The 26,839-nt window shown below is 44.0% G+C and overlaps 1 long non-coding RNA gene across 1 annotated transcript in view; it reads left to right on the forward strand.

Annotated features, from left to right (window-relative positions):
* LOC138504696 (uncharacterized) overlaps positions 1-24,318 on the forward strand; it is a 255,449-nt gene extending 231,131 nt beyond the window's left edge. Inside the window, exons 2-3 of the long non-coding RNA XR_011279907.1 lie at positions 22,122-22,237; positions 23,048-24,318. This is a non-coding gene — a long non-coding RNA (uncharacterized lncRNA). The remainder of the gene's footprint in view (positions 1-22,121; positions 22,238-23,047) is intronic.
* The last annotated feature ends 2,521 nt before the right edge of the window (positions 24,319-26,839 follow it).

Below are 26,839 nucleotides of genomic sequence, written 5' to 3' on the forward strand. Positions count from 1 at the left end.
TGACATAGTTGAAGCTATAGGGAAATGAAAAATCTCAAAGGCCCCAGGACCTGACGGCTTGCCCCCGTGTGTATATAAATCCGATCCCCTGCTATGGGCTAAATTCTAAAAAATAAGTTTTGATTTGATTGTGCACACTGGCGTTAACTCTCTCCTTTAAGGTTGAAAGCACCCACTTATGGACTGCTGTAAGAATGAGTGGTCTCCTGTTCCCTCTCTACCCTTCCAATCACTCCCCCTGCATGCAAGTATTAAACCCACATCACGATTTCAATTGCATAAAACATTTGGCATTTGAAAGCAGGTACTAACAGTGAAATGCTTTATGTTAGTATTAGCTGGGCTCTTGTTAACAGGGAAACCCAGGTGCCATTTAACATCTGCGCCCTGTTCTGTCTGGCAACTGCTCTAGAGGTCAGCCAGGTCGAATCAACAAACATAGCCCAAAGTTTCAGGGGGAGTTCTGAATCCCAGTCAACGCAATGGTGTTGCACCAATACTTGTATTTAATGTCTTGATTGTTCATTAATCCTAACCCTATTCTTCCTCGTCCCAGTGGTTTGTATGAGAAAGTACTTGTGTATAAGGCACTCTGGGCCTCATTACGACTCAGGCGGTAAGGGGTTTACGGCGGCGTAAACAGCGCCGACCCTTACCGCCTGAGTACGAGGTCCCTTAGCGCCATGGCGGATTTAACACCTGCTTTTAGCAGGTGTTAAAATCCATGGCGCTAAGGGACCATGGAGTTAATTACGCCACCGTAATTTACGGTGGCGTAATTAACGCCTTCCCCACTCCCATTATGCCCTATGGGGCAAAAATGGGAATGGGGAAGGGTAAATGGGGATTGGGGACTTACCGCCCCGCCGACCTCGGAATGGGGCGGTAAGTCCGCCTACCACCATGGCGTAAACGTAGTTTACGCCATGGTGGTAAAGTCACGGCCCAGGCGGTAACTTACCGCCTGGGTCGTAATGAGGCCCTCTGCCTCATACACAAGTACTGGGATGAGGTAGAGGTACATGGAGGTACATGAAGGTAATGCCTGACTTAGCTACCTGTACTCTTCATTACTCCTAGTCCCACTCTTCCTCATCCCAGTACTTACCTATGAGCCAAAGAGCCTCATACGTAAGCTCTGGGACAAGGCATGTTGGTGCAGCCAGTCTAGTCGTTCCTCAGTTTGGTATGACTTTTTTTTAACTGGGCATTTCTAATAAAGCAGTCCCGCTAAGTGAATTACCTGGCTAGACTGCCATTTGGGTGCTGCCAGTCTAGCCGTTTCTTACTGCGGCATTGTATATTTTTCTGGGCATCTGTGATCAAATGATATGATATAAGTCATTTATAACGCGATGGTACACAAGTGTTTCTAGGCGCGACAAGAAAAGGGAGGGAAGATAGAGGGAGGACAAGACAAACGATCTTACTAAGCCTTGTGTCATTCAGATCATGAAAGTGCGAGAACGAGAAGTGCAAGGGGAAAGGGAGGAGGGAAGTGCAAGGGAGAGGGGAGGGAAAAACAGGGCAGCAATGCTCGGAGTAAGTGCAGCCAGGGCACCTTGGCTCTGGGTATTGCAAGGCGAACAAGGGACTGTAGGGTTACAGTTACAGCCCCTAAGTGCTTGGTAGGCCCAGAGGCAGTGCAAGGTTGACTGATCAATAAAGAGTCTGGACTCAGTGAGACTCTGAGGGTAGCCAAGCAACCAGTCGGTACAGCGGACAGGTAGGTCAGGTAGGCCAGCAGGGGAGGGAGAGAGAGAAAGCAGAGGAGAAGAGGAAAGTTTTGAGCTGCTTCCGGAACTTCAAGTGGTCCAACTCAAGTTTGAGGGGGGCAGGGAGGCTATTCCAGAGGGAGGCACCTGCAGAGGAGAGCGATCTACCCCCACTCTCTGCCTGGAGAAGTGTCTAACCCTTAGAGAGTTGTAGGTAGCTGAGCAAAAGGCTTGAGAATGAAGATATTTTGGAAGAGAGCGTTGGATGTAGTGCAGACCCCAGGCCCAGAAAGCCTTGTGGACAATGCAAAGGGTGTTGAACTTGATCCTTGCAGCAACTGGGAGCCAGTGGAGAGATTTCAGGGCTGGAGAGATACGATCCCTGGGCTTGAGGCTAAGGATAAGTCTTGCAGTCATGTTCTGGATTAGTTGCAGAGGGTGGAGAGTAGAGGAAGTCAGATTGAGAAAGAGGCTGTTGCACTAGGCCAGCCTAGAGAGAACTAGGGCTCTGGAGACCGTGAGCTTCTGGGGGAAAGTGAGAAAGGGAAGAGTTCCTTTGAGGAGGAGCAGCCGGTAGTCGGACTTTTCGGTGACGTCCGAGATGTGAGCAGAGAAAGAGAGAGTGGATTCAAAGATGACACCAAGGTTGTTTGCCTCACAGGAAGGGCCAAGGCGGGCAGCCAGAGAGAGAGGGAAATCAGGGGCAGGAGTCCAAATGAGAAGGATCGCCATCTTACTGACATTAAGGCAGAGAGGCACACCAATCCTGAATCGTGGATAGACAGTCAGGAACGAGCAAGAGAGTAGAGGAGTCTGAGGGGAGCCTGAAGGAAAGCAGAGTGTCAGCCGCATAACACTGAAAGTTAGAGGAGAAGGTAGAGTTCAGGTGGGCCAAAGGGGCCAAGTAGAGGTTGAAAAACCATGGTGAGAGGATGGATCGGAGAGAAAGGGACCAAATTGGTCCAGGGAGGGGCTGTGCAAGAGGAAGGAGATCAGCCACTCAAGGGCCTGATCCGTGATGTCCAGGTTCTCATGGAGTCGATTGATCAGGATTGATCAGGATGGCGTGGTTGACCTTTTCGAAAGCAGAGGAAAGATCAAGGAGGATAAGGACAGAAGGAATGCTGGAATCAAGGTTGGAGAGCAGATCTTTACAGGTGTTCAGGAGGGCAGTTTCCGTGCCTCTGGGCGCTCTGAAGCCAGACTGAAGGTCATGGAGACAACCAACAGATTCCCTGTGCATAGTAAGCTGGGAGATGGCCAGCCTTTCCAACATTTTGGCCAGGAAAGGGGTGATGGAGATTGGGTGATAGTTTGCCGGGCAGGCAGGATCAGCAGATGGCTTCTTGAGGAGTGGGTGCATAAGGGAGTGGTTAAGGGAAGAGGGGAACATTCCAGTGGCTAAAGAGTGATTACAGAAATCAGCCAAGGCTAGAACGAGGGTGTCAATATGGTCCTTGATGGTTTTGGAGGAGCAGGGGAGCACCTGTTGGATGACACTTTCATAGATCGGACTTGCCTAAAAACCTCTCTCAGGTGTTGTCAGAGAGAAAGAGGAGAAAGGAGGAAGAGAGGTAGAGCTGGCCAAAGGGGGGCCGAGAGAGGAAGAGGGAGAGGAAGAGGAGACAAAGGACAGGAGTTTTAGCAGAGAAGTGTGAAGACAGAGGGCCTGGGAGGGAACAGGAGAGGTAAAGACTGCAACAGGATTGATCAGTTCCTTGCAGATTTTAAAGAGTTTGGCCGTGTTGTTAGAGGCCACAGGCTTGAATGTGTATTCTCTTCTTGATGAGTGTTAATCCTTCCACTGACATTTTGGCGCAACCAGTCTAGGTATGTCTAAATGTGGCCTGGCATGCTTTACTGTAACAATATTACGTGTCTACACTGGTCTACATTGTGTAGCCAGTTGGACATGTTTTCATTGTGGCATGGCATTTTTAATAGCAAAGTATTAATGTTCCTGTCCACTGTTGGTGACTTGCATCTATTGGATTGGTGTTACCCTACAAAACAATTGCAAACACTTTGGCTTTTTAGGCAATTTTTCTCAGAAAGTGTGCTGTATACTGAATTAAAACACATATTTATATCTTTCTCCTAGTGCAGTGTGTGGCATATCCCTTCAGAAGCACGTTCGTGCGTATTTCGCAAGCATGATAATCTATGCCGGCCCAGAGTTTGGCGCGACCAGTAATTTGTTGCTGAGTTGGGGGCCCCCTCAGCATGGTTCGCAGGGGGGCCCCCACATTTTGTGTTACGCCACTGGCTACAGGCAACCTCCCCAGGAGGAGGCATCCTTAGTTCTTTGCCTATTGCAAAAGAGCCCTGGTCTAGACAGCAGTGTTGAGCCTGAGGAGCAAACAAAGACAAGTTTTAATGTCACAGTTCCCTCTTTCCAGTACCACCCCTCCCTTAGGTCCCCAGCTCACCTGCTATGTTAGTGTGACGTTTTCACCTCGTGGAACCATTTCTCAGAAAGGCAATGTTCGAAGAGCTGACCAGATGGGGTGAGTGGGGGGCCCTGAGACTTAGTGCCTAGTTAGCTTCACCGGGGTACTGGAGCCGTTTGTGATTCTGCCTCTCTGGTGATCTGCTTCAGAACTGTTCACCCCAGCTCTGCTGGGGTAGGCGAGGTTTACTCTATTCCAGGTTTGATGCCACAGAGGCTTTATTTGTTGCTCTGTCCATGTCTGGGCAGGAAAGAGTAACAAAATAGCCTTCATTGTCTAGTTCTGCTAGCGTGCACGGTGATTTATTTATTTATGTATTGATTAATCGTTGTTCATTTGTAATGCACCTATACACAAGTGTTTTCAGTCACAGATTTCCAATTGCTGTGCTCCAGCCAAGTGATCTTGCTGGTCTGGACTTGAAGTGTCACCCTGAAAGGTTGCATACAGGCCACAGTTTGGGAAGCGTGTCTTTTCATCACACAGGATTGCATCCAGGATTCGCTTGTGTTTGACTGGCTTGCTTACAGGAATCAGTGCTTCTCTTCCGGTACGATCCTGTCTCTGATGAAGGAATCTAGCGCTTAGTGTGCAGTCAAGGCATGACACAAGCACATATCTCACACTCCTCATTACTGCATCTATCACCCTATAAACAGCTCCAATATGGCCTTCAAAGTGTCCAAGCATAGAATGGGGTACCTGGGAGGAATCTGATCTTGTTCTGAGGGTGAATCCTAACATCCTCCTAATGCATGATGACCATTTGCACACTCTCCACCTCAACCCATTTCAAATAATAATCAACCATAATTATGAAGAACCTATCTCTGGTCCCCTAATATATCATGATCCTTGTTATAGCTATGCTAATTTGATACAAATCTTAAAACACACCTCCACAGGTAGTGGGACTGTATCTTTGACTCGTTTTGGTCACTGCACACATGCAGGACTCCTTCACTCCCAACTACAGTTCACCATCTACCTTAGACCACTAATTTTCCTAACGTAGAGTGCACTTCATCAAACATCTGTCAGAATGTCCTTCATCAGCATTGCCCACTAGTTTAGATACAAAACTCACAAGAGGCATTAACCACTCCTTTTTTTTTCACACCCACGGTTATTTGCCAATTCTTTCCAAACCTTATCATAATTGATCAACTCTTTCTTGATAGGAGGATATGCTACCCTTCTGTAAGCCACCTTGGTACAGCCTCCATATCTTTGCATCCATTCATCTTGTACCATTGCTATATTCAAATTGCCTGTCATTATACCTTCATCATCCTCTGCAATCACAGATGCTATCTCAACTCATAAGCATCACACAAGTAGGTCCTCCATCACAGAATTATAGTCTTCCAAGTACACCATCCACCTTGTGACACTAGGTGACAATGAACCAACCCATTGGTGGTCAATGGTTCAATCAATGGTTCATGGTTAGTCCTAACAATATGACAAACCCCATAAAGATGTTCTGAAATGTATTGAGGTCCACCAAATGGTCAAGGCATCCTCTCTATTATGCCATAATGCCTTTCAAACACATCCCTTTCGACGGCAATATGACTACTCGGAAAGTGTCTCAGAGGAAGGCTCCAGTGATTACGAATAACAACTAAAACAGAACAACCTGAAAACCCTTTCCCTTTGCTCTTGTAATACTAGAGGGTCAGGACACATGCTCCACTTAGAGCATGCTAATCTTCAAAATTACCACTTCATTTGTCTACAAGAAACCTGGCTCGCTACACCTCCAACATGTGAAGGCTACCTTGTTTATATGAACCCGGCAAAAAGAAGACCTAAAGGAAGACCAGCTGCAGGCCTCCTTCCTTTAATTAAAGCAAATGGGGCCTATGAGATAAAAAAGGCTACGAACCTGAATTCCTGGTCTCAGTTCCCAGTGATCCAATATGATAGCCACTCTACACTTAGCCACGATCTCACTAATCTACTAATAATTGTGAACATCTATTGGAACTCCATTGCCTCAGGAACCTCAAAATGTATAGACACGATCTTCACAATCATCGATGAACTGAGACTCAAATATCCAAATGCTGAATTTGCTGTATGCGGCGATCTTAATGTTCACCTATACGACAATCAGAGGCGTTCCCTGGAAACCCACCAAAAAACTTCTAAAGCCCAACTCTTGTCTAAGGAAATGTCAAAACAAGGCTTACACCTGTTTAATGAGTCCACACTTTATAAGCTTCCTCCTAAACCAACATGCAAAGGTAATGTGTCTGAAGACACACGCGAAAAAAAATAATCATCCACATGAACAACTCAATGTGTTTTAGTGACCACAATATACTTTCGATTAGATGGAATGACAAGGTGTGTCCCAACAAGAGAATAGAACTACCAGAACTTATGCTCAATGGAGCCATGAACCGATTGAAAATACCAGGAGCTCAACTCCCAGCTCTGGCGGATCAATTCAAATATTCACTATGACAATCAACAGAAATTCTGGATTACACGGAGACCCTAAAACCATTTATATTCACAACAAAGAACTGTAACAACCAGCAGAAAATAGATACCCAGGCCTATAACATCGAACTATCTCGAGAAAAAAAACTACTGAATAAAGATCTGCGTCAGTTAAGAAAACAATCTTCCATAGATGTATCCAACATGATAAAAAAGAGCAAACAACAATCTTCCAATTGGATAAAATCGATAAGAAACATCTTCGCCCAGAACGATGCGGAAACTATGCTTAAAGCTCTGAAGAATTCCAACACTAGAAATGTATGGTCTCTGCTGAATGATCAAATCTCTCAACCGATCGCCCTTATCCAGATGTCTCTGAATTAACTTGGATCACCCATTTCACCAAACTCTACCAAAAATTCGAGGAGACTCTAGAAGTGAATGACCTGAGAAATTGGACATTGCCATGGGACTATACTGATATATTACACCAAATAAAAAAGCTGAACCCATCCTGAGCCCCGGGGCCTGATGGGCTGTCCAACGCCCATTTGAAAGACCATCCAGAAAGCTGGGCCGAAATATACCTGGAAATCTTCAAAGCTATAGAAAAACATAAGATGATCCGGTATCATGGAACAAGGCTATCATGATACCCATATACAAACGAGGTGATAGACACCTGGCAATGAATTATCGGCCCATAGCACTTTTGGATCTGTTGGGCAAAGTGTATGCATCAATGATCCTCCATGATCTGGTAAAATGTTCAAATGACGTGGGGTGACTAGACCCGAGACAAATGGGCTTCGTGAAGAACACTTGAACCAGCATTAATTGGCACATTTTAAACCTTCTCAAGCTGGAAGCAGCCCATGTGTAAACAACAACCAATCTTCTTTGACCTAGAGCTCGCTTTTGATGCCATAAACAGAGGTAAACTCTGGAAAAAAATAAAAGCATGGAACTACCCTAAGTATATCCTACAACCCATCATAGCGCTTTACACAAATACATCAATTAAAGTAAGACTAACTCAACAGGGCCTTCTAACATCTGCTATTAGAACAACAAATGGTCTGAAACAAGGATGCCCGTTAGCAGCGACCCTCTTCAATCTTTACACCTCAGACTTACCAGAACATCAAGCTATGATCCTTGGGAATCCACCTATTCTCAACCAGTCCAAAGTTGCTCACATCCTATATGCTGACGATCTGGTTTCCCTCGACCAAACGAAAATTGGCCTCCAAAGAGCAATTGACCATCTCATGATCTACACTCAACAAAATGACCTGAAAATAAATCTTTAAAAAACGAAAATGATGAGCCTTACGCAAAAGGGAAGGACTTACGCCCAGTCGATTTACCTAGATGGAACCAAACTTGAAGCCATAATGGAATTCAAATACCTAGGTATGAAGATCAATCAATCTGGAACGGAAGCTCCATGGATAGAGAACATAAAAGAGAAGGCTTGCTGTCTGGCGCGTCAAGGTAAGATAATCCACAGTAAATTTGGGGCTTACTCCTTGCAACCTGTTGTCGCGTTTTACACCCAGAAAGTTATGGTAATATTAAGTTATGGAGCAGAGACAATGCTCAATGCCCCAAATAACATCTGGATAACACTAGAAGGATTGATATGGAGAAATATCCTAGCCTTGCCTGCAGCATTCCCCGCCCCCAGAATCCGCCATGAACTAGGACTACTTTCCCTGGAAGCGATAAGAAACTGGAGGGTGTTGACACTATATAGAAAGCTTGATGTGCAAACTAAAATTCCTTCTATAGATATATTCCATCCTTGATCGCAAGCAACCAAAATAAAGGCCCTAGAACGCTGGAAACTACATTGCACCACACTACTAGCAAAAGAGGGGATCCAATTGGAGATGCTAGTAAACCGACCACAAAAAGCAAAAATCAAGCTGCAAAGAAATGATTGGTTGAGAACCATTGCAATAAATGCTACCTACAAATTGTCCCTGACTCACAATATTGATCATAGAACTTATCACCAACTTCCGGCATACTTCTACCAATTCCCAGACCGCAAGATTAGAGATACCTTTCTGAGGCTGCGGCTCAATCTCTTGCCAACCCGCCAGCGCCTAGGAATCATGAGGAAAATATCCAATGAACTAACATTTTGCCGATTCTGCGAAGACTCCATGCAACCAGAAACATTATATCATCTGATCATGGAGTGTATTGCACTCCAAGAACAAAGAAACTTGCTCAGCGCAAGATGGTTGGTTCCACCCACCACCCCTTAGACTCAGCTGAAAGATGGGCACTAATCCTGAGTGGAAAGGACAAGAAATTAACAATTATGATCATACGATTCTGGGAACTACTGAACATTGAATCATAATAACTGATACGAAGTAAGGTCAGACTCTGAAAATGAACTGTCTATCGAAGGATGCATGCTCAACACCAAGATCTCCGTCGCCCTTTAGGATTTGTGCCCCTTCTTTCGATTTTTCCTTTTCTTTTCTTTTTCTTCTGACTGTGTAAACTTTGTAAGAAATATGTTCTTTGAGTGAAAAAGTTTGTCAATAAACTACAACATTCAATAAAAAAAATAAAAAAATAATGCCTTTCTTGAACACTTATTAGCAGGCTAGGGAGAGTTGTTGGCCAATCAGGAGGCCGGGAACAAGAGTGGAATTAGCCAGAAACTGCTGACATTCTCTCTCTCTCTGCCTGTCTCCACCTCTGCCATCTTGCTTACTGTCGGCTGGTGCCCTATGACTCCCCCCTTGCAAACAACAGTATGAACTAGGAATAATATTCTACCATGGCAGGACAGGAAACAGACAATCCTAGTGTCTCTTTAGCCACAAGAGTAGCCTTCACCAGCACATCAACTAACCCCTTTTTGGCATAATGCCACCTTAATTTCCAAGAATGAAAAGTGACGTCATTGTCCTACATCTTTCAGATTGTTTACTTTCACTTGACAATGGGATGCCTTGATAGTCGACCCATATATTTTTTTATGCTGTTCTTCTGCCTCATCCTATATTACAAAAAGGCAACTGTTGACCCCTTCCTCACCAACACACCTGCAAATGGTGGTACTCTTCCAAAGCTATATTACTTACAGCATTGTATTATCCAAAAAACCTTTTCCTTTAAAAACAGAAATGTATTCATTATATTCATTATATTTTTATAAAGTCACAAATACCACAGTACAAATTCATACATAAAAGATTGGCTTAACAACACAGTTCATTCATATCAATGGTGACATTTACTAACTTTACATCAAACATTACATATACCAAAAAACAACTTTTTGTGTCTTGCGGTTGGTAAGTGATGTGGTTTGAACATTTCAAACACATCCGCTTTTTTTAAATAATACAGTAGGTCTCTTATTCGATTTCTGACATATTCAATTAAAGTTCAAAACATTTTGGAGACAAAAAACAGAGCCCGCTGATTGAAAAAGGACCCTGGACAAGAACTAAGAGACAGATTGTAGTTCAAATTGTCTATTACATCTACACGCGTTTCAGCCCATATAACTGAATACGCATGTTCAAAGCATTTCTGACGGGTGTTGCTGGGGCTTTCTTCAGGACCGAAAATGCTTCTATGTGTGATGACATCAGTGGACCCCACTGTTTGAAGGAGTTTCCCTCTGGAATACTCAGCACTAGCTTTACTGTTGAAGTGGTGGAAGTGGGCGGAGTGAATGAGTTATTTCTTTCCGGCAAAAGAGTTTACCTAAACAAACAGACTTAAAGCGGGTCCCCTTCGCCAGTGGAGGGGCAGCAGGGTGGGCAGCATGGGAGGCGCCGGCGAGGCGGTAGAGGTGGGGCAGTGCAGGTGCGGACCCCTGACGTTGGCCAGGGGCAGGGCTTGCCCTGGGCAGGTACAATGCAGCGAGGAACAGGGGTGCCGGCAATGGCGCCGTTATAAGGGGACGAGGAGGAGAGGGAAAACAGCAGCTCCTCTACCTCACACCTTCCTGGACCCTGCCGGATGTCGCCTCATGGATCTCGCCCCAAGGAGAAAAGCTGACGCACCTGTACTCCCCCTGCCAGCCGACAGTACTCCTCAACTCTCTGCTAACAAGTTTCCTGCCAGGACGCTCATGACCGCCGCGGGGCGCCTTGCCTGGAGAGGCCGGCCTTGCTGTGTGCGCCATGGGACTCTGGTGAGCTCATCGGTGGTGCAGTGGAATTTGTTCAACGCTGACTTGGGCTCGTGGGATTTCCAGGACATGCAGGTAAGGAGGATCGGGCCACTGGGAGGGGCTCTCTCTGGGTAGCGGGGCAGGGGTATGGCTGTGGGGCGTTTGGTTTTGCGGACTGTAGCGGGGGAAGGGGCGAGCTGGGTGGAGCAGGTGTATTGTGACCAAGCGTTTTTATTCAGGCAGCGGTGTGCCATAGGAGCAGATGGAGCGAGCATGGGGACTGCGGGGTAGCGGGGAAGGGCACTGTACGCAAATATTAAATCATCAGAGAAACCTTAGGTATACGAAGTGTTCATGGGAAGAGTGGTTGTACAGTAATCCGAGTTATAGCAGGCATAGTACAGGTCACAGCATTACCAGATCAGGCTGCCTGGGAGAAATCGTAAATGAAAGGACAGTTGTGGAATGATACGGTTGTGCGGGATATAGCTCGGTTAGAGCTGCCTGGGTGAAAACGTAAACATAAGAACATAGGAGTGGGTTGCATAGGGACCTCGAGGGAGCATAAAATCAGGAGGGTGAGGGATTTCCTGCACAATTAGTGAACTGCAAACAAGGGTGACCAGGAGATGGACCCAAATAAGGTTGCAGTGCTATTTGCCCTTCTCCACAACCAGGGGATAGACACAGTAATGGAGAAATTGACCGAGGGGGCTCCCGCGCAGTGGGGGAACCGCCTCAAGGGCATCAGGGAGAGCAGCCATGAAGGTAGACCTCGCCGGAACAATGTGGCTCCACGGACGGCAGGCCCACCCGTGAACAAACGAAGAGGGAAAAAGGCGCCTACTGTGTAAGGGCCAGGCGCAGATCCTTCAGGGGCTGCGGCAGAATGTCCAGGGGGGAATGTATGCAAACTAGGGGCCATTCAGACACCTGAGGGCAGCGGGGGAACTAGAGGTATGGAAGAGACTCCTGAGACCAGGGTGCCAGAAATTACCCAGCTAAGCAGTGCAGGAACTGAGGGGGTTCCAAAGGGATGTCAGGATATGGGGCATCGACAATGTCACAGATGAACTGCGGGTTGAGAGGGCCAGTGGGAACAAACGGATTGGGTGGGCCACCCTTCTTGGGGAACAGGGGACCCACAAGCAGCACAGTGGATAGGCCAATATAGGGGGGTTATGGGGATCAAGGAAGGTGCACAAGGGGTAGCCCCCCTCAAACTGACTGTAGAGGAGATAGACCCACCCCCTCAAACTAAATATAGATAACTTGTCAGGTTGATCAATGACTCTAAAACTGCGAAAACTCAGAAATGGAGTGCCTTTCAGAAAAGCGCTTTAATGGCGATCTGTTTGTGGGGTCAGACTTTCCTGCACAGTAGAGAATATGTCAAGTAGTACGTGTTTATGATAAATTATCAAACAAATTAGATTTGAAACTGAGCAGGTTTCAAGTTCTGAGTCAAAATTGGTTAGTCAGGCATTTCGCAATCTGGTCGGCCAATTTTGATAAGACAAGCCAGGCAACTCTAAAATGGATGCTTGGGCATACCAAATAGTCGATTTTTGCTAATCATGGTGATCTCGGTGGATAAGTTTTTCATAGAAGTTAATGGAGAGTCCACTGGTGTAGAAGGAGTTAGGTAAAGCCTGTTTAGACTAGTTTTGAGTGGCAGCTAAGGCAACCAACCAGGGATTGAAAAAGGGATTGTCTTCAAATACCAAAGCCAATTAGGATGTTTTATTTTGATCATTGCATTACATCACTTTTTAAAATAGTATATAAGAAGCTGAAAACTGAGGGGATTTGGGAGTTGCAGAGTTTTCTTTGGTGTGCTGTATGCTGTGTCCTGGTCTGCTGAAAAGAATAAACTGATGTCTCTTGAAAACCAGCCTCAGTGTCCTGATGTGCTTCAGAGTGCCTTTCCTGACTCAGGGGTGCCAAGGCCCGGTGAGAGGGTGTTGGGACCTTCTCTTCAAATGGCGAGCCAAGCCTGTAGTCCTGAGCTGATTGTCTCCAGGACTATGAGGCGAATCTGGAATACAGGTAGATGCTATCAGGATTTGGAGAGAGAGAGGGAGAGAGATGGGAGGGCAAACTGAAGATGCCCTCACATCACTAAGGAGAGGAGACTCACAAACCTGATAGCATGAGAGGGGGTGCCTTGGCACAAGGGGGTTGGAAGGGGGCTATTTATTTTTTTGTCTTCCAAGACAAAATTATTTTGAGTTGTTTTTTGCAAATGTTTCAGAAAAATTATTTGAAGTTATTTTTTGGGGGTCTTCCGGAAAACTATTTAATTATTTAACAATTTTGGGGGGACCCCTCCGAGAAAAGCTATTTATTTATTTCTTTTTGAAGGATTACTTTTGGTGAGTCTTTAGAAAAAAAAATTTGGGGGTTAAATCAAAGTTTTAAGAGTGTAAATATAGTAGTTTAGAAGAAATAACAGGAACTTGGGGTAATTAACTTGGACACTGATTGTTGAGTATTAAGTAATTGACTTGAGGAGAGGTCAAGCAATTGAGTGATTGAGTAATTGACGGCCAGTTTCCTGCATCGAAAAGACATAACAGACGGAACCGTACCTAGAGCCCCATTTGCGGGTGACGTAGGTGACTACTTGGTTAAAGACAAGTTTAAAGAGGAGGGTTCACATCCCAATCGGGGTATTTTTAGGGCTAGGATAAGTCTTGAAGAGAAGACTGAGATATATGTGGCTGGTCAGTCTGTCATGTTTGTCAAATTTTATTATGTGTTATTTGTTGTGTACTGTACATTTGTTTATGTTGTGGAATTAAGAAGATATGTTTATTTAGTTGAGGAAAAGTTGGCACCAAGCCAGAAAAATAAAGTGATCAATAGTGGAGAAAATAGGATGTAAATATGAGCTAAGGATGACAATGTGCATGCATGTGTCATTTAAATTATTGAAACATACAATATTAGGCAAATAAATGCTGAATAAAGTTTTAAAAAGTGGTCATCTTTGAACCCTTGTAAAAACCAGAATATAGTAAATACAGGGTTAATTCTTGTATTTGCCAAAAATAGACAGTTTAAACTACTTAATTAACTTCACACTACAAAGAACTGCACTAGTTTATTGCAAAACGAAGACCAGATAAGACTTGACAAGATATGAAAAATGATGGCTTGCTTTAGGCTGTTTTGCAGCCGACTGCGTAGCTCAGAAGAAAGGGCTGTAATTCTGTCAATGCATTACTTTCTTGTTTAAAAAAAAAAGTACAGATAATAATACCCCAGCACATGAGAATGTTGGAGACTAAAATATATTCTCTTAAAAAGGAAAAAAATGAAGTGTGTAGCTTGGCAGTTGGCCAAGATAGACCGCAAACTGCTGAAAGTGGACAGTGTTTGTTTAAGGGATTGGGAGATAACAGCCGATGCTGTTAGACAAGATAATTTATGTTCACAGTAAACAGCCTTTTGAATAAAATGCAATTCAGGCAGTATGCGAGGAAAACATGACAATGAATAATGATGAAGCCAACAGATACGAGGGAAGCCCTTTTCTGTGAACGGAGCAAGTTAACTCCTTAGTGATCAGTATGTTGAAAAAGCTGATGTTTTAGACTGAAGGAGGATTGAATAATTGAAGTTATTGCCTTTAATTTAAGGCTGTTCATGGCAGTAAAGCCATGTGTAGGTTAGGGAAAGCCACACTGAAACATTTTTTTAGAATTATAGAATCTGTTCCTTAGTTTAAAAAGATTGACTAAGCCATCGTAATGGAATAGTGATTAATGTTTTTTAGTATTGGACACAAGTTAAGAAGTATTAACTTAGTCACAGATTTTATGTGTGGCAAATAGCAGTGCAAATGAGAAGAGAATTAGGCAATTATATTTTTTAATGAAATGGGTTTTTATTGGACCATGACTGGGAGTTGGGAATAGAGAAGTATTACAATGCAATGATAGAATGAAGTGCGAATACATGCAAGTTTAAACATTTGCACTAAATAAATTTGGAATACAGTAGACAGGTGTCAAGTGAGGGAGCGATGTTTCCAGTGCTGTACATTATGTCTGTAAAATTTGAAGACATTTGGAGACAAAATCGGAAATAATGTGTCCAAGATCACAAGTGTAGCTGAGATGGTATTTGAACTAGGCACAGTAAATAGTTTTGGGAAATGACAGAAATAAATGAGGAAAAATGTAGATGCACTGATATAAGAGAGAATGCAAGCTCTCACACATACGCACATGAGCACACATGATTTTATGGAAGTGTAGGCAATCAGTACACTACAGACAATGCATCCTTGCAGGCATGCACAACACATGCACACAGAAGGCCTTTGCTTGTTATACTCACAAGGAGATAGTTTTAAACCGAGCAGATGATTTGTTATGCTTACGTGGACGGTGAACACTACTCTCTCGGGTACCTAAATCATTTCTATAAGTCAAGAAAATGTGTCATCGGGTTTTCTTGACTTACAGAAATGATTTAGGTATCTATAGATTGGCACCCTGAGTACTCATGTTTAATTTGTTTATCATTTGGATGGCGGGCCACTGCCTCTCGGTCTCGCGCGAATGCGCGGTACCCGAGAGAGTAGTGTTCACCGTCCACTTAAGCATAACAAATCATCTGCTCGGTTTAAAACGATCTCCTTGTGAGTATAACAAGCAATCAAGAAGTAGGTATGATTACTTAAGAGTTACACATCCCCAAGCTGCACTTAATGGATAATGCTAACAGAATACATGAAAGAAAGAGTTAGTAAGTCGTGCCATGCGTGAGGGGAAATAGTGTTTATATACGCTTGCAATGATGGCGGCAACTCTTTTCGGGTAGCCAGCTCATCACTTCAGAACGCAGGACGCAAGGTAAGCGAACGTACAGGAGGGGTGAGTAGATAGATTTGAATAGAATTAGAGGGGGACTCAACGTGTACATTTAATTTCACAGTGAATACAGGCTGCTCTGGGAAACTCAGCAGAGTGGGTCAGCGCTCTGGGAGAAAAAATAACACACAGGTAGTGAGCCAAATTTTTAAAACTTAATGTTTTGACAGCCGAATAATGTACTACAATGAATTTTCTTTTGCTTTTTGTTTGTTTTTCTGTCTTTTGAATTGCACGTGGACTGCAACTATCACCTGGTATGTGAAATTTATATAATCTATATTTGATACTTTACATTTTGCTCGCATTGTGGGATGTACTCTATAATGGGGAACTGTTTTCAATTGGATATATGTATTACAACATGTTGATGGGATAATGTACGGTTGATGCACAACAGTGTTAATGGCCCTGACGATGGACGGAGGTCCGAAATGCATTGGCTAATAACTGTATAACACTGATGGGTCAGGAATAAATAATGAGATTTGAGAAAAGCTACACAGAAATGCGTAATCGTGTTTTATGGTGCTTGAAAGTGATTAATTAATTGGAACATTACTTTGAAACCCCAGAAAGGGTGCTTTGAGCGAGCTCACCCAGGGACGGAGGCTACCCGTTCTTTCTTTTTGATATTGCTATTACCTTGTGCCGAGGCTACAGGGTGAGCTCCCACAACAATTGTGAATAACAAGAAACAACTGTGAACTATTTGAAGCAGAAGTGGTGCCCACACTACTCCTCTTTCTTTAGAAAGGTGAGAGCCACATTAGTTATGGACAAAAAATATGGCAGACAAAGAAGGGAAAACCTTTCAAGAAAAGCAGGGTGCTAGTGCATGTGGTCCCGAGGGGAGGGGTGTTCTTAGACAAAGAAGTAAGATGGTCGGATCTAGACCTACCTATATTTAGGGCAAACACATTTCTGACGCAGCTAGATACACCTAGGGGGTAGTCCGATGGTGAGAGAGGGGGACTCGCCACCTTATGTGAGCAGGTTAAGGTTGCTGCCAGGAAGAAGGCGGTGCAGAACCATTGTCCCTGTTGTGAAGAGACAGACGATGGGGGACGAAAGTGAGTTTTGGATTTCACAGCTTCCTTTGTGAGAGAAAGGAGGAGCTAGGACACAGTATATACCTTAGCCGCAGATGAGTTTAACTTCCGGCGCTGGGTAAATGATATGTCAGAATAATTGACAGGAGGAAACACCTTAGCTATGGGGACATTAAAAGTCTTCTAGCCGCTATCCTTGGGGAGAGAGCCGATGACGTTTGATCAAGAGCAGGATATTCGAGTGTTACTGCATTGAGCACGACTCATGATGAGGCACTGTTTAATAACTGTAGGGCGGCAGTCTGGAAAGCACTTAGAGTGCTTTATAGTGTACAGGAGGGGGGAGCGACCTCTGACGGGCCCATAGGATCAGAGCTCACCCTCAAGTACTTTTAAGACAAGATATCTGCACCTTGAGGAGGATGGGGTCAGGATTCTCTTACTCCAACACCAATCAATAAGAACAACTCAGTAGCTTGGCAAAGGGAAGTCCGTTTAATGACAAGTACAAAAAATGGGGAAACAAATGGAAATCAACAGTGATGCGATCGCCTGTCTTGCTTCAACTTCCAAATTCTTCATTCAGACAGCAATAGTTATAGTACATTCTCGTCATCACTGACATGTTACACTCCAAAATTGTCATGCAATTCTTTTGGTTGGGAAAGGTAACTTAAGTATAGGGGCTATATCTGTATATGGCAACAGAGTGTGAGGATTGGATAACTCTTATCGGGTGGCCATCTACGCCCACCCCTCTACATCACTCATGATACGATGTCTCATTGGTTCTACTAGCTATAGGACCCTAGATTATTTGGTCCATTATGATTGGGTAGGTTACACCCCTAGACATAAATCTCCACTTTAAATAACAGCATGCAGAATGGACACCCAGATGCGGTGTACCCCAAGATTCACCCTGCCTCCCTTCCATCAATCAGTACTTTAGGGCTATGTGTCAATTAGGTGGCTGAGGATGGCCTCGAAACTGTAGCTTCTTATCAGGAAAAGTTATGGCATCCTCGAATTCTGGGTGACATCAGATGTTGATACCTCTTTGCGCTTGGCTGGTCACGTGTCTGTTCACGGTGAATCTGCTTCATTTTCTTTCTTTTCGTGTATTTGATTCTTCCTTAGCCTTGCCACCTGCCTGGGGCCTCCTTATCTCGACCTTCACTGGCTGGCTGCTATGCTCTTAAGTTTTGTTTCTTCGAAGTTGGCGCTCTCCTCCCTTCTTGGAGTTGACTTCGAATTCCCAGGCATGAGCTGCTTTGTGCTCAGTTTCGATTCCGTTCCTTCCTTCTGGCTTTAGCTGGAATATGAATCTCGGCCAGGTTGGCCCCTTGCAGCCTGGGCTTAATTCTGCTTTTACAAAATGGAGTCGCACTTGTATAATGTGCTTCATTGAGGTAGATATATAATTGGCACTTGCCGCTCTATCCTTCTACTAAGCATTGCAAGTAGTATCATTTCCTTAGCTTCTTAGGTTCCAAGCCTATTTACAGGCATTTGTTAGTTGCATATTTTCATCTCACTTTCATCTCACTGGCGCTCTCCTCCCTTCTTGGAGTTGACTTCGAATTCCCAGGCATGAGCTGCTTTGTGCTCAGTTTCGATTCCGTTCCTTCCTTCTGGCTTTAGCTGGAATATGAATCTCGGCCAGGTTGGCCCCTTGCAGCCTGGGCTTAATTCTGCTTTTACAAAATGGAGTCGCACTTGTATAATGTGCTTCATTGAGGTAGATATATAATTGGCACTTGCCGCTCTATCCTTCTACTAAGCATTGCAAGTAGTATCATTTCCTTAGCTTCTTAGGTTCCAAGCCTATTTACAGGCATTTGTTAGTTGCATATTTTCATCTCACTTCATGGTTACGTTTCTTTATATATCAACATCGTTTCGTCTTACAAGTCCATTACATCATTATTCTTTACATTTTGTCCTTGTGTGTCATCTTTCGATTGTTGTTTATGTTCATCTGTATGTCTGTCTGGGCCCTTGGGTTATCCCCACTCGCCTTCCATTAAGGCTCTTTGGGTCTCTCCGGGGACAGTTTGCAAGTAGTCTTACTTTCGTGTTAACTGCTGGTACGGTTGTCTCAGCTGGTACCTAGCTGCCCATGGTTGTCTGGTTATAGGCACTTCAACAGGTATTGCTCTTCTGGTGGGCACTGGGCAGAGTCCTAGTGCCACTCTCTGTTGGTTTATTTGTTCCTCACACGTCACATATCTTGGCGAGTATGTTCCTGGCACCTCAAAATGGCTGGTTGGAGTGCAGGCCATATCTGGGACCTCCTCTACAATCCGTAAACATCAGATATGGGAGCTATAATGGCGAAAAAGATGCAGAAAGGGGATGATCCTCTTATTCATATTTAGAATTTTCCGGAGGAGTGGAGCTTGGAGACTTGCGAACCTTGGGGACAATCTATACCTGTCATCTACCATATATTATGTTGGGGATTGCCAGAGCCAGTACAGAAACATCTCAGAAGAATTGGTGAGCATTCAAGCAAGGCCATGGTCAGAAATACAGCTGACCATTGTGCATTATTGCAGATTACTGAAGGAGAAGAATCGACAGAAAGATGATGCTAGGAAAGGCGAAGAATCAAAATTAGTGCATAATAAAATGTCAGAATATTCCATAGAAGGGGTGAGGTTGAGTAGTGGGGAAGGGTCAGGTTTTCAGCAAGTAATAGGCATGCCACAGGTGAAAAACCAAAGGCAGTTTGATTAAAGTAATAATGGATTCGTACCACGGGGTAGGCGAGGCTTCCAAGGTAGAGGCTTCCAGAATAATCAGGGACATTTCCAGAGTAACCAGGGTGGGTTTCAAAGCATGCAGAATGATAGTCAAGGCATGCAGGAGGGGCAAATCAGGAGACCTCCTGCATGTTGGACATGCAGTATGTCAGGGCACCTTGCGTGCATTTGTAGAAGCCAAGGATTCGTCCAGAATGGGCAATTCTCAAAAAGGGGGACAGCACACCCCCTAGTACATAGCTCACAAGCTACGGAAGGGTTTGCCCAAGATCAGACATTATATTAGACATATGCGCTCTGAGTGCAGCAAGTACAGCAGCTTGGGGAAGGTAAAAAACAGATTTACTGCAGAGGGCAAGTGCAGTGAGCCCATATATAGACTCAGCAATATGCAAACATGGAATAAATAGTGCCACACAGGGGTGAAGGTGTCATTATGAAAGGAAGAAATGCTTTCACAAAAAGCTAGGTTATGCATGCACCCACAGTGGAACAGCCTCATAGGGCGACTTGATGTGTTCAGAATTGTTAATGGCACTAGTCCTCAAGGAGTGCCGAGAATTAATATAACAAAGTGAGAACAATTTTTGGTCTAGTGGTAGACAGTGGGGCTGTATGTCCATACAGCGAAGACAGAAAAGTATAGAATGATTATTGGAAAAATTGAGGATTTTGTTGAAAACTATGAATGCAGTTTTCTTGCCTAGTGATGAATTAATAGTCTCTGAAGGAGAGTGTGTTATGATGAATTTTTGTTATATTTGCAACAGACACCTGTCAAATATTTTTAGAAGGGGATCGGATGATAAAAGTCTAAACATGATGATTTTGTTTAGTAAATTAAGGATAGTGTGTTCCACTTTTTGGAGTGCACCATTTGAATGTCGATGAACTTTTAGTGGTTTCTACAGGGTAAGAAGTCCTATGAGACATTTCTGGTAGAGCCAGATGTTTTTATTGATGACATGAAAGCCCAGTGCTGCAGATGGCTATGTGACTTAGTGGAGAAAAGTGGTAAGAATATGTGATGGATTTAGTCTCAGATCATGGATATTTATGAAACAAAGAGGGGGGTGGACAGATGACCGCCATAAAATTAAAAACAGCCATAGTATAAGACAAAAATTGCAAATAATCAAGGAATGAATAATAAGAATGAACTACAAAGGACAGTGATGGTTCTGAACAGAAAGGTCCAGGTCGATTAAATGTCACGAATGACGGCGTATCTAGATAGGGCTTAAACAAAAGGATGAAGTGGTGTTTCTTTAGGAACATCACACACTAAAAAAGAAATAAAAGGAAACATTTTTAGTGCATATGGTAATAATGTTGTAGCATTTAGTATAATTTAAGGACGACTTCGAGGGATTGACAAAAATGTCAGGCGGACTATGGGCCTTGTTGGCATGGGTCCAGAAAAATGTATTAGGAGAAGATGAAAATAAATAATTCACTTTAAACAGTATAGGGATAAGAAGCTCAGTTTAAAACATTGACGTCATTTGGGTGAAATAAATAAATACATTTGAAAAAAATGAATAAAAGAAAAAATAATGAAGAAATCATTTGATTGGATGAATGAATGATTGGACATTAAAAGCATAAAAACAAAAAATAAGCTAAAAATTTGGATTTAAAAAAATTAAATGGCACCAATGAAGGTTGATGACCAAAATTGTAATTTTATATATATATAATATTATAATAAAAAACAATGATGGGGTTAATAAAGGACCAAAGGGGTATGGTTGACCAAAATTGAGTTAACCATACAAGGAAAGTTGTGTACAGAGCCAATTTAAGAGAACATACATGGGTAAGTAAAATACCATTATTTAAGTGCATGTAATGATGTTGGTTTATTTTATAGATGAAGATCATGGACCTTTCTTGAACATAGGAGGAATGTCTGCATGGCCTTAAATAGGGGAAGAGACAGTATATCACAACACAGGTAACTGTTAGTGAATAGGGAGAGAAGATAAGAGGTAAGTACTGGTTCACACCACAGGGTGTGAACACACTGATGATCATTATTAGAAGTAAGAGGACCCAAGTGAGTAACAGAAAAAGAAGCAGTTAGAGACACAGGGCCTCATTACACGAATGGCGCTAAGGGATTAACGGCACCGGTAAGGGCACCGGTGCCGGTAATCCCTTAGCGCCCACTACGAGGTCCCTCAGCGGGTCCCGTCCTTAACGTGTGGCCAGACCACACAGTAAGGAAGGGACCCGCTGAGAGACTTCAGGGCAAATAACGGTACCGCTAATAGCGGTACCGTTATTTGCTCTTTCCCCATTCCCATTGAGCCCTATGGGGCTCAAATGGGAATGGGGAAGGGCCTTGGTGAATGGGGAATTACCGCCCACCAACCTTGGAATGAGGTGGTAATTCCCCCATTCACCAAGGCGGACTAGGTAAAATACCGGCGGCAACCATGGCGCTAATAGCACCATGGTTTCCGCCCTCCGTGTAATGAGGCCCACAGTGTTTCAATTATGTAGCCATTTTTTCCCAAGATAGGTGCAAATAGGTGTAAATAGAGTATATAGATGCAAGCATGGCCACCTCCGACAACACAGGACATAGAAGACGACTAATGAAAGGTGGCAAAATGTTTGTTATGTCTCAAACAGGATGAAAACAGAGCACAGAAAGGAAATGACCAGGGCCCTACGTGATCAGAAGGAAGATGGCAAAGGAAAGATGAAGCATGTGCAGCAAAGCAGATGAAGCACATGCAGCAAAGCAGGTGAAGCACATGCAGCGAAGCAGAATGAAGCATTTATAGCAAAGCAGACGAAGACCGTTCAGCTGAGCTGGGAAACAACCAAGAGCAGGTTCAAATGTTGTATAGGTCCAAAGAAGATTATGTTAAATGGGCTGAAAAAAAGCCAGAAACGAGTCTAGTAAACATTTTTTGTTAGCAGCAAGGAGAACAAATTTAGCTTAGGAAGAAACCTGACCCCCTTGCCAGTGTTCAAATGACTTTTGTCTGTATTTCGATTTTCTACAGAGAACAGGGATCCCTGCCAGCAATGTCCTCTTCTGCTATGGATGCACCTAGGAGATGGAGAAGACGAGGACCTGTCTTTTAATTGTTGTTTTTAAAAATTTGTTTGTTTGTCATTTGTTATTTTTAACACCTCTACCTCTGAGAATGTCGATGTAGAGGGAAAATGAACATGTCCCCTGAAAGGACATACAATTTTGTAAATGCAAGAACAAGCCCACAGAAAGTAAGGGCAAAGATGAGCTGGGCAAATGTATTTATTCCCTAAAAACTAGACGTAGGTGAATGTGTTTATTGAAAACACACCAGGTCCCGGTATTAGACACCATACAGTAAAAAAAAAAAGTAAATATGAAAGGGAGAGGATTAGTAGCGTTGGTATATAAAGAACCAAAATAAATTATGATGTTTTTTCTAGAAGGCAGGGATATTCAAAAGGTGATATAATGGAGTTTTTTAGAAGGCAGGAAAGGGTTAGGTTGAAAGGAAAAATGTTGATGATGGACATACTTATTTTTCAAAGGAAACTCATTCAGCTTTCTATTACAGGTGGACAGGAGAGGAGGCATATACATTAAGAGAATGACGGCACACAACCCTATGAGCAAAAGGTCTGGTCAAGGGACCCAGCCAAAACACCCAATCACAGACACTATCAGCAAAGCTCCCCCATCCTTGTATCCCCGGTTCAAATTCGAGTGTCTCCTTTTGTAATCATTCTTTGTGATAAGTTTAAAACTTTCAGTGATAAAAGAGACAATGGACTCCTAGCCTAAAGCATCAAAAAGGCTTGGGAGACTTGCTGCAAGGCGGTCCAAGAAAGGACAAATTCAACTGGAGAAAGACAGTCTCTGGATGCTAAATCAAGATGAACTGGGTGGAAGATGAACTTATGAAAGAAGAACGAACATTAAAAATGTGTACGGGGTGGACAATGAAGAAACAGGGCACCGAATGCCGTTATGGGGTGGGAGTAATACAGAAGTGTGCAGTAGAAATCCCACATGATCAAACTTGTGAAAATGGGCTGGTGGGTTTCCTAAAATTAGATACCAACTTTTGATTCTCATAGTGGCCGTAAATGACCTAATGTATAATTAGTATAAAAATTAAACTGGGTAATGGAGGTGGGACTCAGATAAAAAGTAAACAAGGGTATTCTTTAATGACACATACATGTTTAGACTAGGAGAATATAATGTGTTAGTACTGACGTTGTAGAAATGTTTTAGGATACCTCCCAGGTTGAAATAAATTGTCTCATAGAAAAGGGTGATTAGAACAGAGATGTGTAGGCACACTGAAAATTAAGGAGGGTGGACATATATGTATAGTGGTATGTATTGAGTAAGTGACTAAATACAATCCAGATGGGGGAGTGTACAGGGGTAGGCCCCCCTCCCCTCAATTAGATTTGAAACTAAGCAGGTTCCAAGTTCTGAGTAAAAATAGGTTAGTCAGGCATTTCGTAATTTGGTCGGCCATTGTTGGTAAAGACAAGTCGGGCAACTCTAAAATGGATTCTTGGGCATACAAAATAGTCGATTTTTGCTAATCATGGTGATGTCATGGTGATTTTTTCATAGAAGTTCATGGAGAGTCCACTGGTGTAGAATGAGTTAGGTAAAACCTGTTTAGACTAGTTCTGAGTGGCAGCTAAGGCAACCAAGCAGGGATTGGACAAGGGGTTGTCTTCAAATACCAAAGCCAAATAGGATGTTTTATATTGATCATTGCATTACATCATCTTTTTAAAATAGTATATAAGAAGCTGAAAACGGAGGGGATTTGGGAGTTGCAGAGTTGGTGTGCTGTATGCTGTGTCCTAGTCTGCTGAAAAGAATAAACTGATGTCTCTTGAAAACCAGCCTGAGTGTCCTGATGTGCGTCAGAGTGCCTTTCCTGACCCAGGGGTGCTAAGGCCTGGTGAGAGGGTGCTGGGACCTTCTCTTCAAAGGGCTAGCTTGGGGATATGGGGGAGGACCATGTCCTTAAGGCAGGAGGCTAATGGACCGGCTTACATGCATGCCAATGGGGCCTGTTGAAAGGGGGAGTGGTGTAGGGTGGCCCGGGGCAGCATATGGGATGTGGGAACCCGGGACTTTGGGGGCTAGCATTGGGACAATGGGGGAACCAGCCAGAGCCATTAAGGGCCCGGAGACACCCATGGGCCTGGCTCAGGGTGCGCCTGTAACGGGGAGTTCTTGACAGGGGGTACAGGGGGCACAGGGACAGGGCAAGCCAGGCCATGCCAGCATATGGGGGTTATGCACCAGAGGGACCCGCAAGCACAGGGCAATCAGGTACCCAGGGGCCAAATCACTTAGGGGCACCGAAGGTCACAGGGGTGCCCGCGGGTCCGGACCAGGGTTCCCTGGTTCCGGGGACAGTAGGGCTGGGGCCCAGGAATGCAGTAGGGAATGCTGTAGGGGCTCTGCACCCAATAGCAAACAACAATGGGGGGTACAGGTCAGGGGGACTCCAGGTGCGCTTGAGGCTCTAGGTGGGACAGCGGCCGCATCAGTGGGAGACGTGAGGGCACAAGCAGCCCCCATCAATAACCTGCCTGGTTTGGCACCAGCGACACTCTCCAATACCCCCGCAGGTATACCCACTTGGCACATTTCAATTGAAATCAAGGAGAACATTTGGGCTGATAAATGTGTGGACATATTCTCGTTATTAAACTATATTATACCAGACGACGTCAGGGAGGCCAAAGGGGAAGGTAAAGACAAGAAAGTCTAGGTAGAACGGTCTATTGTGAACTGGACAACAGGTTTTTCAATATTTGCTGCAGTAATGGGGGATAAGCATAATTAGAAGCTTCCCTTCACTCTGGCCTTCCACCTTGGAGGCATCTTCGATTCCTCTCTTTCCTTCCTCCCTCACACTTAGGACATTGCCAAGAAGCCCAACTATAAGCTCTTCCTTCACAAAGGAATTCTACCGTTTCTCACTTTCTCTCAGAGGCTAAATGTGACTCAAGCCCTTGCAGGGATGTCATTTAGGGCTCACCAGAGGTCGCAACTGCGACTTCTGAGGTCTCCCTTGCGACCTCTGTGGTTTTTTTTTGGTTTTTTTGTTTTTTGGTACTGCAAGCTCCTGGGCTGTTGCCAGCACCATGTGGCTCTTTACTTCTGGATTGGATTGCTTTCTTGTTAAGGCCCCTTAAAAAAAGAAGAAAAAAAAGAAGAAAAAAAAGAACAGGAGTGGCACAAGTCTAACACTTTCAGCACTGACCCTAAATAAGAAAGAATAGGAATACCAAATAATGTGTCTTTCTGGAATTCTATACAATAATTGCTAAACTCCTTAAAGGTTTATTTCAGGCACACTTCAGGGGGTGAGTCACTGATTTAGTCTGTTCTTAAACGCCACAAATCAGCCTTTCATCCTTCAGAGGTCGATAAATGAATACGAACACAGGTTGGGTGATATTGGGTGTATATTTTTTCTTTATAAAGCGCTTAAGCGTAAGTGCTTTATAATAACACATCATTATCATTTGGTCATGGACGTCTGCTTGCATTCACAGTAATTTAGTAATATGGGCCTATTCACACTGACCCTAACAATACATATGGCGATCCATTCTTGTATGAAATGTATATCACATTATAGTGATATCGTAACCATATTTTTCATAGTGTACAATGCTATGTGATGCCACTTCATGTTTTGTCAATGGGTGAAAGGTTGTGTTCCATCGCTTCCTGCGATATCAGTTTCTGTGATGTCATCAGGGGTCAAGGGTCGTGTGATGTCACTTCCGCTACCACTGACATTTTGGTGAAATGACGTCCCTGAGCCCTTGTTCTCTCTAGACTTGACTACTGCAACAGACTCCTCCTGAATCTTCCTTCTTCCACTCTGCGACCCCTCCAGCTTATCCAGAATAGCGTAGCAAGTCTTATCCGTGGCCTTAAGCCCAGGGACCACATCTCTCCTGCACTAAAAAGTCTTCACTGGCTCCTGGTTACTGGACAGGTTAAATTCAAATCCCTCTGATTCATCCACAAGGCTGTCTGGGCCCAGAGACCACACTTTCTTCAACTTTATCTCACTAAATACTCTGCCTCTAGACCACTTCGCTCCTCTGGCACCAACTCTTTGTGTGTAAACCGTTTTGCTAAACAGGGGGCAGAGGGTCGCTCACTTTGCTCTGCGGGCTCCATCCTTTGGAATAGCCTCCCCCTACCGCTGCGCCTTGAGCAGGATCTTCTCAAATTCTGGAAGCTCCTTAAGACTTTCCTCTTTTCCTCCCCCTTCCCTCTTTTTCTCCTCTGCCAATCTCACAGTTGCTGAATCAGTGTCCTTGAACCTTATGCATCTTCGGGC

Source organism: Ambystoma mexicanum, chromosome 11 (genome assembly GCF_040938575.1).
Source record: "Ambystoma mexicanum isolate Mex_15411 chromosome 11, UKY_AmexF1_1, whole genome shotgun sequence".
Lineage (NCBI taxonomy): Eukaryota > Metazoa > Chordata > Amphibia > Caudata > Ambystomatidae > Ambystoma > Ambystoma mexicanum.